This window comes from Aythya ferina, assembly GCF_964211825.1.
Source record: "Aythya ferina genome assembly, chromosome: 4".
Lineage (NCBI taxonomy): Eukaryota > Metazoa > Chordata > Aves > Anseriformes > Anatidae > Aythya > Aythya ferina.
In genome coordinates, this window is record NC_140300.1 from 5,149,550 (window position 1) to 5,163,657 (window position 14,108).

The window sequence follows — 14,108 nt, forward strand, 5'->3', positions numbered from 1 at the left end:
GTAAGGAGCAAGTTTATATGTCTTCATCTCAAGGGGGAAAATAAAGTTGAAGTACATGTTACATTTAGAGATATAACAATGGGACACCATTATATACGCAGTTCTATGAAAATTATATGAAAAAGAAAATAAAAAGGGATTAGTGTGGAACCCTTTAATTAGTTTGTAGGGGGGTTAAGGACTTAAATATAGGTTTAAACAGTTGCTGCATTCGATTGCTCACAGAATTTTTGAACACCTGGGTAACACATTGCTCTCCATAGGACTGTATACAACTCCAGTCCAAAGAGAAGCAAAGGGGTTGGAGGAGTCTAAAGACCCATAGGATTAGCTTCTAAACCTATGCCTACATTTCCGTTGGCTTTGCAGATGTAGCTCTAGGTGTCTCTGAAGGATTTTCTGGAAGCTTGTACTGATCTTTGTCTTGTAAAGTTTTGAGCTATTAGATAAAAGTAAATAGTATCTTTGACTGTCATAGGAAAAGACATTAGCTAGCTTGTACTAAATTTTGTTTCTGAAAAGCAGATCCTTATATTTGTACATATAAGTAGTCTCACCATAGTTAGCACTTTTCAAAGGCACACATAGAGAACAAAATTGGGATGTGTGGTGTAAGTGATTAAACGGAAAAGAAGTGATGAGAATTCATAACATGAATACATTTTCCCTTTGATATTTACCAATTCAATTTTAACTTTGGATTTGCTATATTTTCTGGGAAAAGCAGGTTATAAAACAGTTGCTTTTCCTAACAGCCATTCTCTGTATTCATTTTTCTAGGTGAATTATTTGTAGACTGTTTTTGGTGACTGCAGAATATTCACAACATCTACTGAAGAAAAGTAAGAAATGCAGATGGTCAAAAACTATGAAAAATAGCATGAGTGATCTTCAGCATTTGAATTAATTACACAGGTATCTTCAGTTACATCTCCCCAGGACTCCTGATTTTTGGCACTACAAACCTGTTATTTGTAAAACATCTTTATTTATTTTATTTTATTTTATTTTATTTTATTTTATTTTATTTTATTTTATTTTATTTTATTTTATTTTATTTTATTTTTCCAACACCAAACAATATTAACAAGTTAAAAATACTGCTTCAAAACAGATTTGGACTTTTCCAGATGTGAATTTGATGGTGCAGTTGTTAATATAAACATTGATACAGATGTTCTCTCCACTGTGAGAGCCAATACTCATGCAGTCATATTAGTGTCTACTTATTGTATTGTGAGTGGATGTATGCATACTGGTTTTCTGAGCAACTAAAACTATGTGAGCAGATGGGTAAAACACCAAGCTTAGGTTAAGGAGCTTGGTGTCTTACATACTCAGCATTCATCCATACATGCATAGCATACATACTCAGAGGAAATACATGTGTAAGCCACATTTCAGACTCAATATAACTCAAAAATCCACACAACTTTTTGACTGAGGTCACCTCTAGTCTCAACATTTTGGAGCGCTAACAAAATCAGATCACATCTTTCTACCATTGCAATTGTGGACAAAGTCATTGCAAGTGCAGGTACACTCTTCCAATACGAGGGTGAAGCCTAGAAGTAAACATAACAGTATGCTTCATCAGTGTATTATAGCACTTTCGTACTTATAAGACTGTTTGAGAAAAAATGATCATTGATGAAAGATCTTTATTTACTTGTTTATTTATTGATTTTCTGTGTAATATATCATCAAGGCATGGTGTATCTACCAAATCATTTTTTAATTGGTTTAGAAAATCAGCTAAGACATTTTCATTGTCAGGTGTTTATTTTCAGTATATTCTTTGTGTGTGTGTATGTTACAGACAACACATCAAGTAAAGAGATGCAATGAAACCTAAGCTACAAAGAAACAAGACAGGCCTTCAGAGACACTACTTGATATTTAGACAGTGGAGAGAGATCTGTAGTCTATAGAAGGACAAATTGCTAGTTTTTCCTACGTACTGTATACTACCCTGAAATTGTTTCAGTGTTTGCTGTAGAAAATTAAATAATATTTTCTCATTATTAGATTCTGAAATATAGTCCATTAAAAATGAATTCACTTGTCTATAGCTAAGAAATCTAGTTATGGCATTGCACTGAATAAAGATTCTACCAATAGCTAATTAAGTAACAGTGAAACAACTTTCTCCAGTTACTGCTAAAAATTGATAAGCATTTAAGGATGACCACATGGAAAAGTCACGAATGCACCATTTCTTCTTTCAAGAAAAAACTGGTATGAATTTGTACAAATTTTTTAGTGTGTTAAGTCTAAACTGTCATGCTCTGGTTAGAAAATTAAAATAAAATGATCTCCTTTTGTTAGGTCAGAACATCAAATCAGGTGCTTTTCAGATTTAGAAGCAGTATTAAAGAAAGGTATTCTTTATTTTCTATCTATATTTATGAATACTCTTTTAAATGGAACTGGAATATTCTGTGGATTTATTGATGATCTTATAGAAGAATTCACAGAAATATTTTGAACTTATAGCTCTACACAATGACCACAAATTGAAGGCTGTATTTTCAATATTCTATAATCTACTATGATTTATTCATTGATCATTTTTCTGTAGCCAAAATATATCTGTTATTAGATATATGCATATTACTATAAGTTTAAGCAATTTTCCTTTACAAATGTAATTCGTTCCTCTTTGCTGTTGCTGTTTTTGTTTATTTGTTTGTTTTCAGTTGTTTCAGCTTTATTGTTCAAAAATAAAACTTTATGGATTAAAGGACGGCTTCCAGTGATCGATGCATATGTATTTATTTGGAATAGAGTATCCACCTGCTGCTCTTTTGGAATAGCATTCAGGTAAACTAAACATTAAATGATGACAATTAAGTAGTTAGCAGTTTATGCAGGACTGCAATGAAAGTGGTAGCCACTTTCCACAAGAAAAAGTAGAGATTTCAAGATGACAGATTTTCTTAAACTGGCTTGCAAATTTACAAGAATAGGTAATCAAATCCTCTATGACTTTCTGGAAAGTCATTAAGTTAATGGGTGACAGTGGCAAAAAATAGTCTGTCTCTTCTAGAATGAAGCAATCATTAGGCTATAACCTCAAAATGTAAGCAAAAGTCACTGCAAAAGTAAAACACAGGTGAGAATGCTCTGAGTGTAAAACTGGGCACATGAAATGGTGAAGAGTTGCCTCGTTCAGGAACTAGTAGTAGGTATCTGATATGTCAAAGACTAAGATTGCTTTCAAGCCATGAAAATTCAAAAAACTTTCAGACAGGAGTTAAAACTTGATTCTAGCTTGCAATCCAAAACTAATAATAATATAGAAATTAGAACAAGTGTAATAAGAAAAAGAGAAAAAAATTTTGGTCAAAGTTTATTCCAAAATATATAGTTATGTATTTCTTACCTTTGCAAAATGCAATTTTTCGGTAACTACAGAAGTATATTAACAGAAAGTGCCATCACACATGGCACCTCCTACTTGGTAGGAGAGGTGGGTTTCTGACAGACTATAAGCAACATCAGCAGAGAAGCACAATATGCTCTGCAGATGCTATCAGGTTGATAAAGGTATGAAAAATTATGACAGTGATAGAAAATCAGCATCATCAGATCATAGGAGACTGATGATTTTAAATCTCTCAGATCAGTCAGTCACTCCTATTTCATGAGGTTTTGGAAAGTTATCATTTCTTTCAATCTGTACGAATCATAGGTTAAAACAAATTTTGGAATCCAAGTTTCTGTATTAGTACTGTAAAAACATGACACGTCATCCAGATGTCAAAGTGATCTCTTGAAATGAGACTTAGTACTCTATTATCTTAATAACAATTTTAGAAAATTACATCTTCATACTTTTTTCATACTTTTTTTTTTCTCATAAGTAATTTCTGTGATAATATAAAGGATTCAATTGCAGCCTATCAAAATTCCATTTTTATGCTGTTAAACTGAGAATGTGCACTGTGTACCTTGGGATGGAAAGAGGGCATGCAGCATATTTGCTTAAGTGAGTGGGATAATGTTAGACTGCCTAGATCATAAGTAGTCGCACTTAGTGCAGTCTTAACCCTGATGGTTCTTGGGAGGAATAATCTTCAGAACTGCCTACACAATTTGTTCTGTTTTATGCTGCAAGGAAAGAGTTAAATTTTATGTCATATAAATGATGAAAACACCAGTATCCACCTCTCATAAATTCTTAACCTGGTGGTGTAACCATATTTCTTTATAGAGACCAGGCCTTCCACACGTACCTTAGTTTGCAGAAGATATTATTATCCTAAAGAAAATAACTCGAAACTCTTGCTTAATAAGGTTAGATGAGCAAAACTACCACATTGAAGTGAAAAGGAATTGTCATAATGAAGGCCATCAGGGACAGAATCCTATTTTTACATTTAATGTCAAGTGTCTTTCTCAAATTCTTTTCCCTTGAGTGGGGACACTCTGTCTCTAGGACAGACCCATTTCACAATTATTTTCAAAGCCACTTTTTTTTTTCTTCTTCTTTTTATAGGCTTAGAAAACAACAACCTGCTTCAGTCTCTTCAGTCTCATTGTTTTTACAGTTATTACTGGACAATCATAAAGCAAATATTAATCATATTAATGACAGCGTACATCACTGAAATGTTAACCTTCAAACAAATAACTCCAATTCTATGGATCATTTCAGTACAGACTTCTGAATTTGAAATGACCTTTCCCTGTCTGAAAAAAATTGATGCTGTCCCATTTAAGTCACAGTTGTCAGCCCCGGTGGTCATACACAATCAGTCGATGCAATTTGGACTGGCATCTGTGAAGGAAAAAAACAATGTCCCACATGAGCTCAAACAAAGCACAAAATGTAATCAGAGTCATGTGTGGGAAAACATAACATCTTAAAGAGAATCATACAGCTGAAATGAAGATAACCTACACAAACAGCCAGAATTTTGTTGATGAAACTTTTAATTTTTTTTAATGTCATAAAGATAAAAAAATATAAATAAAATAAAATAAAATTACTCCCATCTTCACTAGGACCTAGTTCACGAGTATGGAGATAATGAGGCTGGACATATGCTAAGCAATCTTTGAATACTATTTTTCCCCTAAACCAAGAAAGAGGAACAAAACAGAAGGAAGCTTATGCCATTTTGTATTGTCTGTTTTTTGTTTTCTTTTTCACTTTTATTTGTCACTTCTTCTAACAACTTTGGATTTGGGAATCGGGGATGGAGAGTGCACGGCATTCCTGAGATCCTAACAATGTCAGTGATAAACTTGTTTCTGAGAAGCCACAAGAGAAATGTATGTTTGAATATCACTGGAAGCATATAACAAACCAAATTTTTACTTTGATAACTTGTGATCTTCCTAGCATCCAGGACATTAGCTGTATTACTAAGAAGTTTAAAATTGTTGGTTTGGACTTGGATTTTGGGGTATACTCTTGCAGAGACTTTCATTGTTTGTGACAGAGAACAACAAAAACTCAGGAAGAATATTTTTTGTACAGTTACCATATCCTTGGCCTTGCAGATATCTTGTGACTCACTGATGAAGAAAAGCAGTCATTTTTTCAGATTACATACTTAGCAAGAACTGTCTGAGCAACAAACCTTGAATAATCAAAAACAAACTAACAAACAAAACAAAACAAAACAAAAAAAAAAAAAAAAAAAAAAAAAAAAACAGAAGAAAACAGTTTTACAGTAAAATTTACAAGGAAAAGGAGACAGCTCAGATGAATTTTTATTTCTTATTGCAAGAAAAAAAAAGAAAAAAAAAGAATAAAATCATGACTTTATAGTCGTAAATGCAATTCATTATCTCTGTTTTCACCATTGGACCAGTTGAACTATTTTGATCTGAACTGTACAAAAGCAAAAATTTCTGAGGTGGATTCTGAAAAACTTCAATCAAGTCTTAAGGCAATTTCCTGCATTTCGTATATGAATTTCAGATATGGGTGCATATGTGATTATCATTTGAAAAAAGAGAAGACAGTGATATAGACTGTCTCCCTGTCATATAGACAAACTATGTATCGGATCAGGAGGTGATAGAATGAGACTACAATCCTCTAAGACACTTTTTCATCCCTGGGAAATTATGGATGCTGTGGCCAGACTTAACACCCTTTTTCAATTGCAGCTCTAATTCACTTCAAATAAGCTTTTCGTCCTGATCTGGCTTAAAGTATCAGGTAGAGATACAAGTTCATCTTAAATTCTGTTGTTTGGTTTTATAGATTGCATTTTAGCACGAATAATTTTATTATCATTTAAACAAAAGATATAATACTTTTCATTTATACAAACATCTGTTCTGACTTTTGAAAGGAAAAAAAAAAAAAAAAGGAGAGGATGTAACCATTTGCAATATTAGTATAGCATGTTGGTTCCACACCTGATGTTTTTTAAGCACTGCATCTTTCTGGCACTGTTATGTTAATGGTATTATAGTGTTGGTGATAGTTTCATTTACGACTTTGTTTGCCAATTGTTCCTGGTGACCCTAGGAGATCAGGTTGAACACCTCAGCCAGACTCTATCAGACCCTTATTTCTGTGAAAGGAAAATTATCTACCAAGATGTATTTATTTCAAACCTAGCAGCAATCCAAGTGTTCACTTCAGAGTCTGCTGTACTATAAAACGCAAATAATTCCATTACATGTTACGGTTCAAATGAAACTTTTTTCTCTTGTGCCTCTTCTCAGAAGTTCAGCGATAAACAAGGGACTAGTTTTGTTGTTGTTGTTGTTTGTTTGTTTGTTTTGTTCTGAGACAATTATTTTCTGTAAAAAAAAAAAATAAGAATAGAAACTTGCTCAAAAAATGTCTTGGGATATCAATTTATCAATTGCTTTCATTAGGCTAGTAAAAGAAGAGAAAAAAAATGTTAAAAGGGAAAAAAGAAACCCTTCCCAATTTGTAATCCCTATTTTCTACTAGCATTACACTGGAAAAAATGATTGTAGTATACTGTTTCTTATGGTGTTAGCTCTACTTTTGGTGTAAAGAAAAGAACCTGAAACTTCTTTGGGAAAGCTAGTGCCTTCTTCTGTTGCTCATTTTACCCAAAGAAATAGTCAATTTGAAAGGAAAAAAGACTCAACCAACAAGCTAGTTCTGCATCTCTGTTGTCTGTGTTTTTCTTAAGATTTGCAAATATTATCTACTTCATGTGCATTCCATATAACCACCCATAGGGGTTGTAGCAAGGTGAAGGTGAGGAGAAAATTACATATCTTACTATAGTTAAAGTCAATGATTTCTTCTCAAAGCCAATAAAAGCAAAGCAAAGGAAGATGTAGAGCTATGAGTCTATGAAAGTGCAAAGTTCACATAAAGAAAAAGACCTTGCGCTAAACAACTCTCTACACTCCTAAAGCACATTTAAACTAAATGATGAACTGGTTTCAGGGAGGAAAACTGACAATAGATAACATGTTCTATTAAATGTGGCAGAATGCCAACAACCTTCAAATAATTTCCTAAAGAAAAGGGAGGATTAGATTATAGTTTACATTAACTTAGATCACAGGGGTTACTCTTCATTTATGATCTAATAAGATAGAGAAGTCTCAGGCTTTTTTTTTTTTTTTTTTTTTTTTTTTTTTATATATATATATATATATAAAACTTTCATTAGATCAAAGGAAAAAAAAATTAATTTATCATTTTACACAGAAATATAATTTGCTATAATAGTTTTGACCTTTGAATCCCAATACATTTTTTCCTGTGTTATGTTCTCAGTTGTTCTGCAGAAATCAGTAAGAAAACAAGGATGTAATCAAAATTTTTGCTGTTGTGATATATAATACAAGTTCTACCTTTAAATTTTGGAGCCAAAATATGAAGCTGTCAGATTCCAAATTCAATCCAGCATTTGAGCTTAATCTATTTTATAATCACTTGCAGAAAAAAAGCAGTTCCTCTGAGAATTCTGATCTTCTAAGGTCCAAAATTTGGGGATGATCAGTTTTGTGTTAGAACACTCTCACCTTCATTTGGAAGATTGCATGGGGTTCCTTTGATCCTGTAAATTTAAAGAGAGAGAGAGAGAAAAAAAAAAAAAAAAGTAAAAAAGTAAAAACAACCAATCATACAACCATTAATAATACGTTTTCTCTACATTCTGATGGGAAAAAAAAATCTCTTTAAACAGTTTGTGTTTGTTTGTTTTTCTACAACATTGCAAACACAATTCATAAACAATCTAACAACCCACTGAGATACCATTGTCTCAACGGAGGCTATGATCACCCTAATTGCTAAAAACATGGAAGATGTATGTAAGGAAGTACTTTTCCTGGAAGTGAAATAAGCCAGGAAGTTCACTTCTTTTGGCTAGGTTTTAGAAGGTATTTATTTAAATCAATCTGTGATTATTTTATATCTGTCACTTTTTAGATCTTTCACACAAGGTATAGTTCTTGTGCTGTGATCTCAAACAGCTTCCATGAAGGGGCAGAAAAATGCACATAATTATTGCTTAGAGGAATTTATTTTAGTTAACCTGTATTACTTGTGAATCTTGACTCCTTCCACAACCAATTGAGACAAAAATATATATGGAGAAAGCAAGTCATCTCTTCTTAAAAAAAAAAAATAAAATAATAATAATTAAAAAAATAATAATAAAAATTTTATGTAATTCAATATATTCCAATAAACTCTCGGAAAACTAATTTATTTATCATGAGTACAATAATAACCTCCAAAAATGATGATGCTGATTCTGCTGTTTGTTTATTTTTCTGAGCAGTCCAGGACTATTACTCTGGCAACCAGTGTTTGTCAGCTATCCATTTCACTGCATCATCTACAGCATCAGAAATGCAAGTCTGCTCAGGTTCTCTTTGAACTCAATGGTCAAACCCTTTCTTGGTTACCCTGTCTGGCCCACATTCTCTTATATGAACTAGGAATATAAAAGTTGCATTATACTATTTAAGGTGAAAGGACAGATGCTCATTAAAAAAAAAGGAAATGTAATCCACTGGTCATATGCTGCAGTGGAGAGCAATTTACTACAATCAACAAACAAATGTGACACAGTCTTCATCTGAGAAACAAATGGCTGATATGACACTGTTCGGGCCATTTACAAACATCACACAATACCCAAGAAGAGTTTTTCTTTTCCTGGGAGCATAATAAGTGAGAGCTTGTGGGAGTCAATCTCCTCAACACTTATGCTGTGATAGTGCCCTTTATCTATTCCAAAAAAAATATTCTAAGAGACATCTTGTCAGCATGGATTGTGAAGAGCAATCCTCAAACCACAGCAAATGGTGGTGCACAAAACCAATGAGGCATTTAAGATATAAAAATCTGACCTTGAGGTCTTAGTAGCTGAAAAGTTTCCAGTGCTGATCTGCTTGTTTTTTCCACTATGAAAGTCATCTTTTTGTCTGACCTCATTAGGACTGAGCCATGATTATAAGCCTCAAAGCAAGGGGACAATCTTTCAGTTGTCCTAAGATATTATCTAAGTCCTTAAATATTATGATCAGTACAACAATCCCTAAAACATAGATATAGAACTGTTTAATGGAGTTTTCAGGACCACAAACTCCCTATAGTCGATGATTTGTATAATACAGAGACTGGGAACTTGAAAATGCATAATGTACTTAAATATTTCAGATGAACAGAAGTTAATGAAATGTTCTCACGACCAAAGAAGCTTCTCCACTGACCATACTATCAATTATTCTAGTTTTCTCATCTGCTGAGGCTATGCACCAAGAAATGAAAAACTGGAAAAAAATAAAAATTAAAAAAAAAATAATAAAAAAATAAAAAACACGTTAAAAGGGAGTCAACCACAAATAGAAGTGCAAAAAGGAACTTTACTTAAAACATGAGTCTCCACTCCTGTTCACTCAGCTTTTAAAACAGTTTATATTAATTTAGTCATTAGCTAAAAAACAGAAGCAATCTAAGAACCAGAATTCCAGTCCCCTCACCTGCAACTAATTGCTGGCATTGCCACATTTGAAACCAGCTCCCTCTTGTGTGTTGTTCTTCTAAATTCTTTAGTCTGAACACCAGGCTATGCAGTGACTGTTCCTATTTACTCCTTTACTCCGACTTAGCAGGAGGAATGTGGAGTGTTCCCATGAAGATTAGCTTCTCAATTTTGGATTAAGGTGCTTTGGATTCATATTGCATGAGAAGGGCAAGATCCAGACATCCTAGCCTTAGAGCCAATGTTCCAGTCACTAGTTTCTTATGAAAGGGACTCCCAGAAGCAGTTTTTTAAACTCATATTTACTGCAAGTGAATTAGGCATGGTCTATATCTTTCTAGCAAATTAGGCTTGCTTGGGATACTTAGGCAAACAGAAATGCGTCTTTTTTCACCACTAACAGAAATTACAAGGGAAAAATATACATATGTATCCAGTTTAGTAAGAGTGGCAATTTAGGAAATCCAAGAAATTTCACCCAAAAATAGAAGTGTTAACAGTGTCTTAGATGTTAGCTTAAACGTCAATAGTGAAAATAGTAGTTAGCCAGATTTTTTCTGAATCATTCTTTCAGGTACACAAGTGCTTTGCTTGATGTACAGCGGACCATTCAGATAAGAAGCCACCATTTGCTACCAGATGGTTCTCATGACTCACAGACTTTTCAGGCAGACACAGTGATAAAGAAGGTGAAAAGAGAATGTTCATTCTCTAGCTTTTATATAAGCTCTTCACAAATCAAGACATACACAAAGATGCTTCCACACTTTTCCAGAGATGGGAGGCAGAAAAGTGCATCCATCACCTAGAGAAGTTCCACAGGAGGCATGAGTCTTCTTGGTTTACAAGCAGACTAACACTGAATTTGTACAGGATGTTGTCTACAAACCCAGGAGTATGTTTATAAGTTTAGGCATGGTAAGTCAGGCTGTTTATTCAGGTAGATAAAGCAGCAATGACCAATGACTTTCAGACTGTGAATTACATTGTAAAAAGGATACATGGTAGAAGGCATCTTAGAGATATCTATTGCCTCACTGCAATAGAAAGATCACTTATGCATAATCATAAGGAGGATATGTAAACCAAATGCTTTGTTAACTTGCAATAAATTCTGTGTTTGTTATTAAGCAAGAAATACTTAAATTCCACTTCATTACAAACATCCTGGCAACTCCTAAGAGCTTTCAGAAACAGAATTTAGATATTTACATACTCTGAGTCCAGACCTTTAAAAATAGTGAATTACTTCATTTCCTTTGAAACATAAATAACTTGGAACAAGGTGGCATTGAGTATCCAGTCCTGAGGTCTTGATTTCATGTGATATCTCCTTCCTTGCAGGTTCTCAAAACTTGTCTAGACAAAATTCTAAAAACCTGATGTTCACATATGTATACTAATATATATATGTTAATATATAAATACATATAAAATTTCAAGTACATTTTGAAACTTCCCAACATCATAGATACCTGCTACAAGGGATATGACACTAGCCTTAGAAGGGAATGACACTACAAATTTTTATTAGATGGATCAGAAATATTTTCATGCTGTGGGCAGTGACAGTTTATAAGAAGTACAGATTACTATCTACTATAACAAGGAGCATTAACTATGGATAATGACTTAACTTTGAAAGTCACACCAACTGGTCGACTAACCTTTTATCATTTAAGACAATTTTATAGAAACTCTTAAATATTTAAATAGCTAAGCTGCCTACTGAAGCTGGTGATGTCTGAATGTTTGGCAATTGCTTTTTAGTCTTAAATTAAAATAAATAAATTTCATTACATTATGGGAACAGAAACATAATTTGATTGTTAATATAATTATATATGGGGAAAACTGTTTCAGTAAAAAGAGTTGTGGTGTTATTAACTGTATTCGACCTGATATGTAACTGAGGAAATGTTGGTTTGTTCACCTTTTTAACCTTTTTACTGATGAAAAGGAGAGCGTCACAGTGTATATTTAATAAATGAATAAATGAATAAATAAATAAATAAATATTGACCTTGTGATTAAGGCATAATCCAAAGATCAAGCCAACATGGAAGGAACTGCACTACTCATAAATGCTGCCAAAGTTGTTATCCTACCAGCACATGCTAAAATATCAGGTTTCTTACTAACCAGGACCATAAGGTTAGCTGAGCTTGTGTAGCTTGATTTCAAAATGGACTGATAAGAGAGGGTCAATCGTGTGTTTGATTTGGGGTTTATAATGCCATTTTCAAAAGTGCCTTTTGACACTTAGATGTAGCTCCTGAAAACATTCCAACAGTTACTCTCCCTGAGAAATCTGAAGTAAATAGCCATTGTGTTAAACAGTCATTGGTTTATAGTACTTTGCATTAAACTGTCTCTGGATAAAATACATGAGCAGTTCCCATAATGGTGGTTAGAACATAGTTATCCTTACCTGAATTGTAGACATCCAAACAGGTAAATCACAGATTCCTCTCACATGCAATATTCTTATAGCAAGATGGGACAAATAATCCAAATATACTGTACATTCAGTGACGGTTTTAATGTTATAATTATTATATATGAATACATATATAAATTAAATAGAGAAGGACAGGTACAAATATGGAAGCTAATTCTTTTAGCCATTATAGAAGAAGGAGATACTTCTGTAAATATGTACTACTCAAGTTGAAATAATTTGGGTTAAGTCCTCCAGGGTATCCAATGAAATCTGATCCATGTTCTATTCTGACAGTGCATCAAATGTTTTGTGAGCTCATCTACTATGTACTTCCTTATCTGTTGTCCAGAAATCCTAAAATCGGTGGGCTAAATTTGCTGACATGAGGTGATTGTCATGCATTTTAAGCTCTTGGTGAACTCTACTTGGTTCTGCATTTTAGGTCCAGACAGATAATCATAAACGTGCATCTTATTAGAGACTTTAAAAAAAAAAAAAAATCATGGTTTGTCTTCTATGTACAGTGTGCTATGAAGGTGCACAGAAACCATTATATTATCCAATTAAGGTAGGTTCTGAGTAATACCTAGCTAAACTGTGGACCCTAAATTGCTTGCACTTATGTGTTGGCTCACACAGTCAAATCATTGCCTTCAATCTCACTGTAAGAAAATAATTAATTAAATCATTACAGCATGGCCCACAGGGTCATACAAGCATACAAAACAGTAGGGTTTATTCTTTATCTCTGAAAATGTACTGGAGTTTTACTGGGTGCTATTAAACTGCTGCTGCTCGTCACCATCAGGAAGGCAGACTTTTTTTGATCAATCCAGGCAACACAGCGGATGTTTTTACAGTCAAGGATTTGGCCTATATCATAATTTTAATAAGCAAAATGTTTCCTTGCATCTTTCTTGTAAATGTGAGTGACTGTAGTTACCAGTTTACAGTTCCTTACATCCATTTTGTCAACTTAGTCAGTTCCTGCTGAAGTGCCTAGTCTGGGGAACTCTTGTTCAGCCATTCTATTTTGCAAATGGGAGTTAAACAGAAGAAAGACTATCAAGTACCTTTGACATTATACATTCATCAAAGGAGCAGAAAAACAAGGGTGGCCACAATTGGAAATGTGCATATCCCTATGTTTTATTTCCTCAAACTTTTATTTAGTTTTTAAATGAAAACCAACAAATGATAGCAAAATGCAATCCACTATATGACTTATATTGTCAATAAAAGCCTATGGGATTTACATTGCCATGCGAGGCAGGCCATTTACATGTTAAGAAGCCATTTATGATACCAATAAAAGTCTACGGGATTTACTTTACAATGTGTAGAAAGCCATTTATGATGTTAAGAGTCAATTTACAATGTCAACAATTGTGTTAGCAGTAAAAATGCAAAATGGGTATATCATGTTGATTTTTTTTCCCCTTTTATTGTTGATATTTCCTTGGCAGTAATCCATTCTTCAACCACATAGATTTCCTGGTTTATGTTTAAATGAAAGAGGGAGATGTATAAATTGTTGTTTTCCCTGAGTTTTTCTCAGATAAAAGCTATTTATACAGATGTATATTGGATACCTCACAGTGTAACAAGGCAAAGATTTCTGACTGTGCTAGTCTGTCTATATAATTTGGATACGGCATGAACAATTTTTCCAGTCTTACCATTTCCATTTACTTTTGGACATTCTTGAT

General features: G+C 33.4%; 1 long non-coding RNA gene across 1 annotated transcript in view; it reads right to left on the bottom strand.

Moving 5' to 3' along the window:
• Positions 1–4,375: 4,375 nt before the first annotated feature.
• Positions 4,376–14,108, bottom strand: part of LOC311435560 — a 66,802-nt gene continuing 57,069 nt past the window's right edge. Inside the window, exons 3-4 of the long non-coding RNA XR_014692213.1 lie at positions 7,813–8,018; positions 4,376–4,783 (exon numbers count right to left, since the gene is read on the bottom strand). This is a non-coding gene — a long non-coding RNA (uncharacterized lncRNA). The remainder of the gene's footprint in view (positions 4,784–7,812; positions 8,019–14,108) is intronic.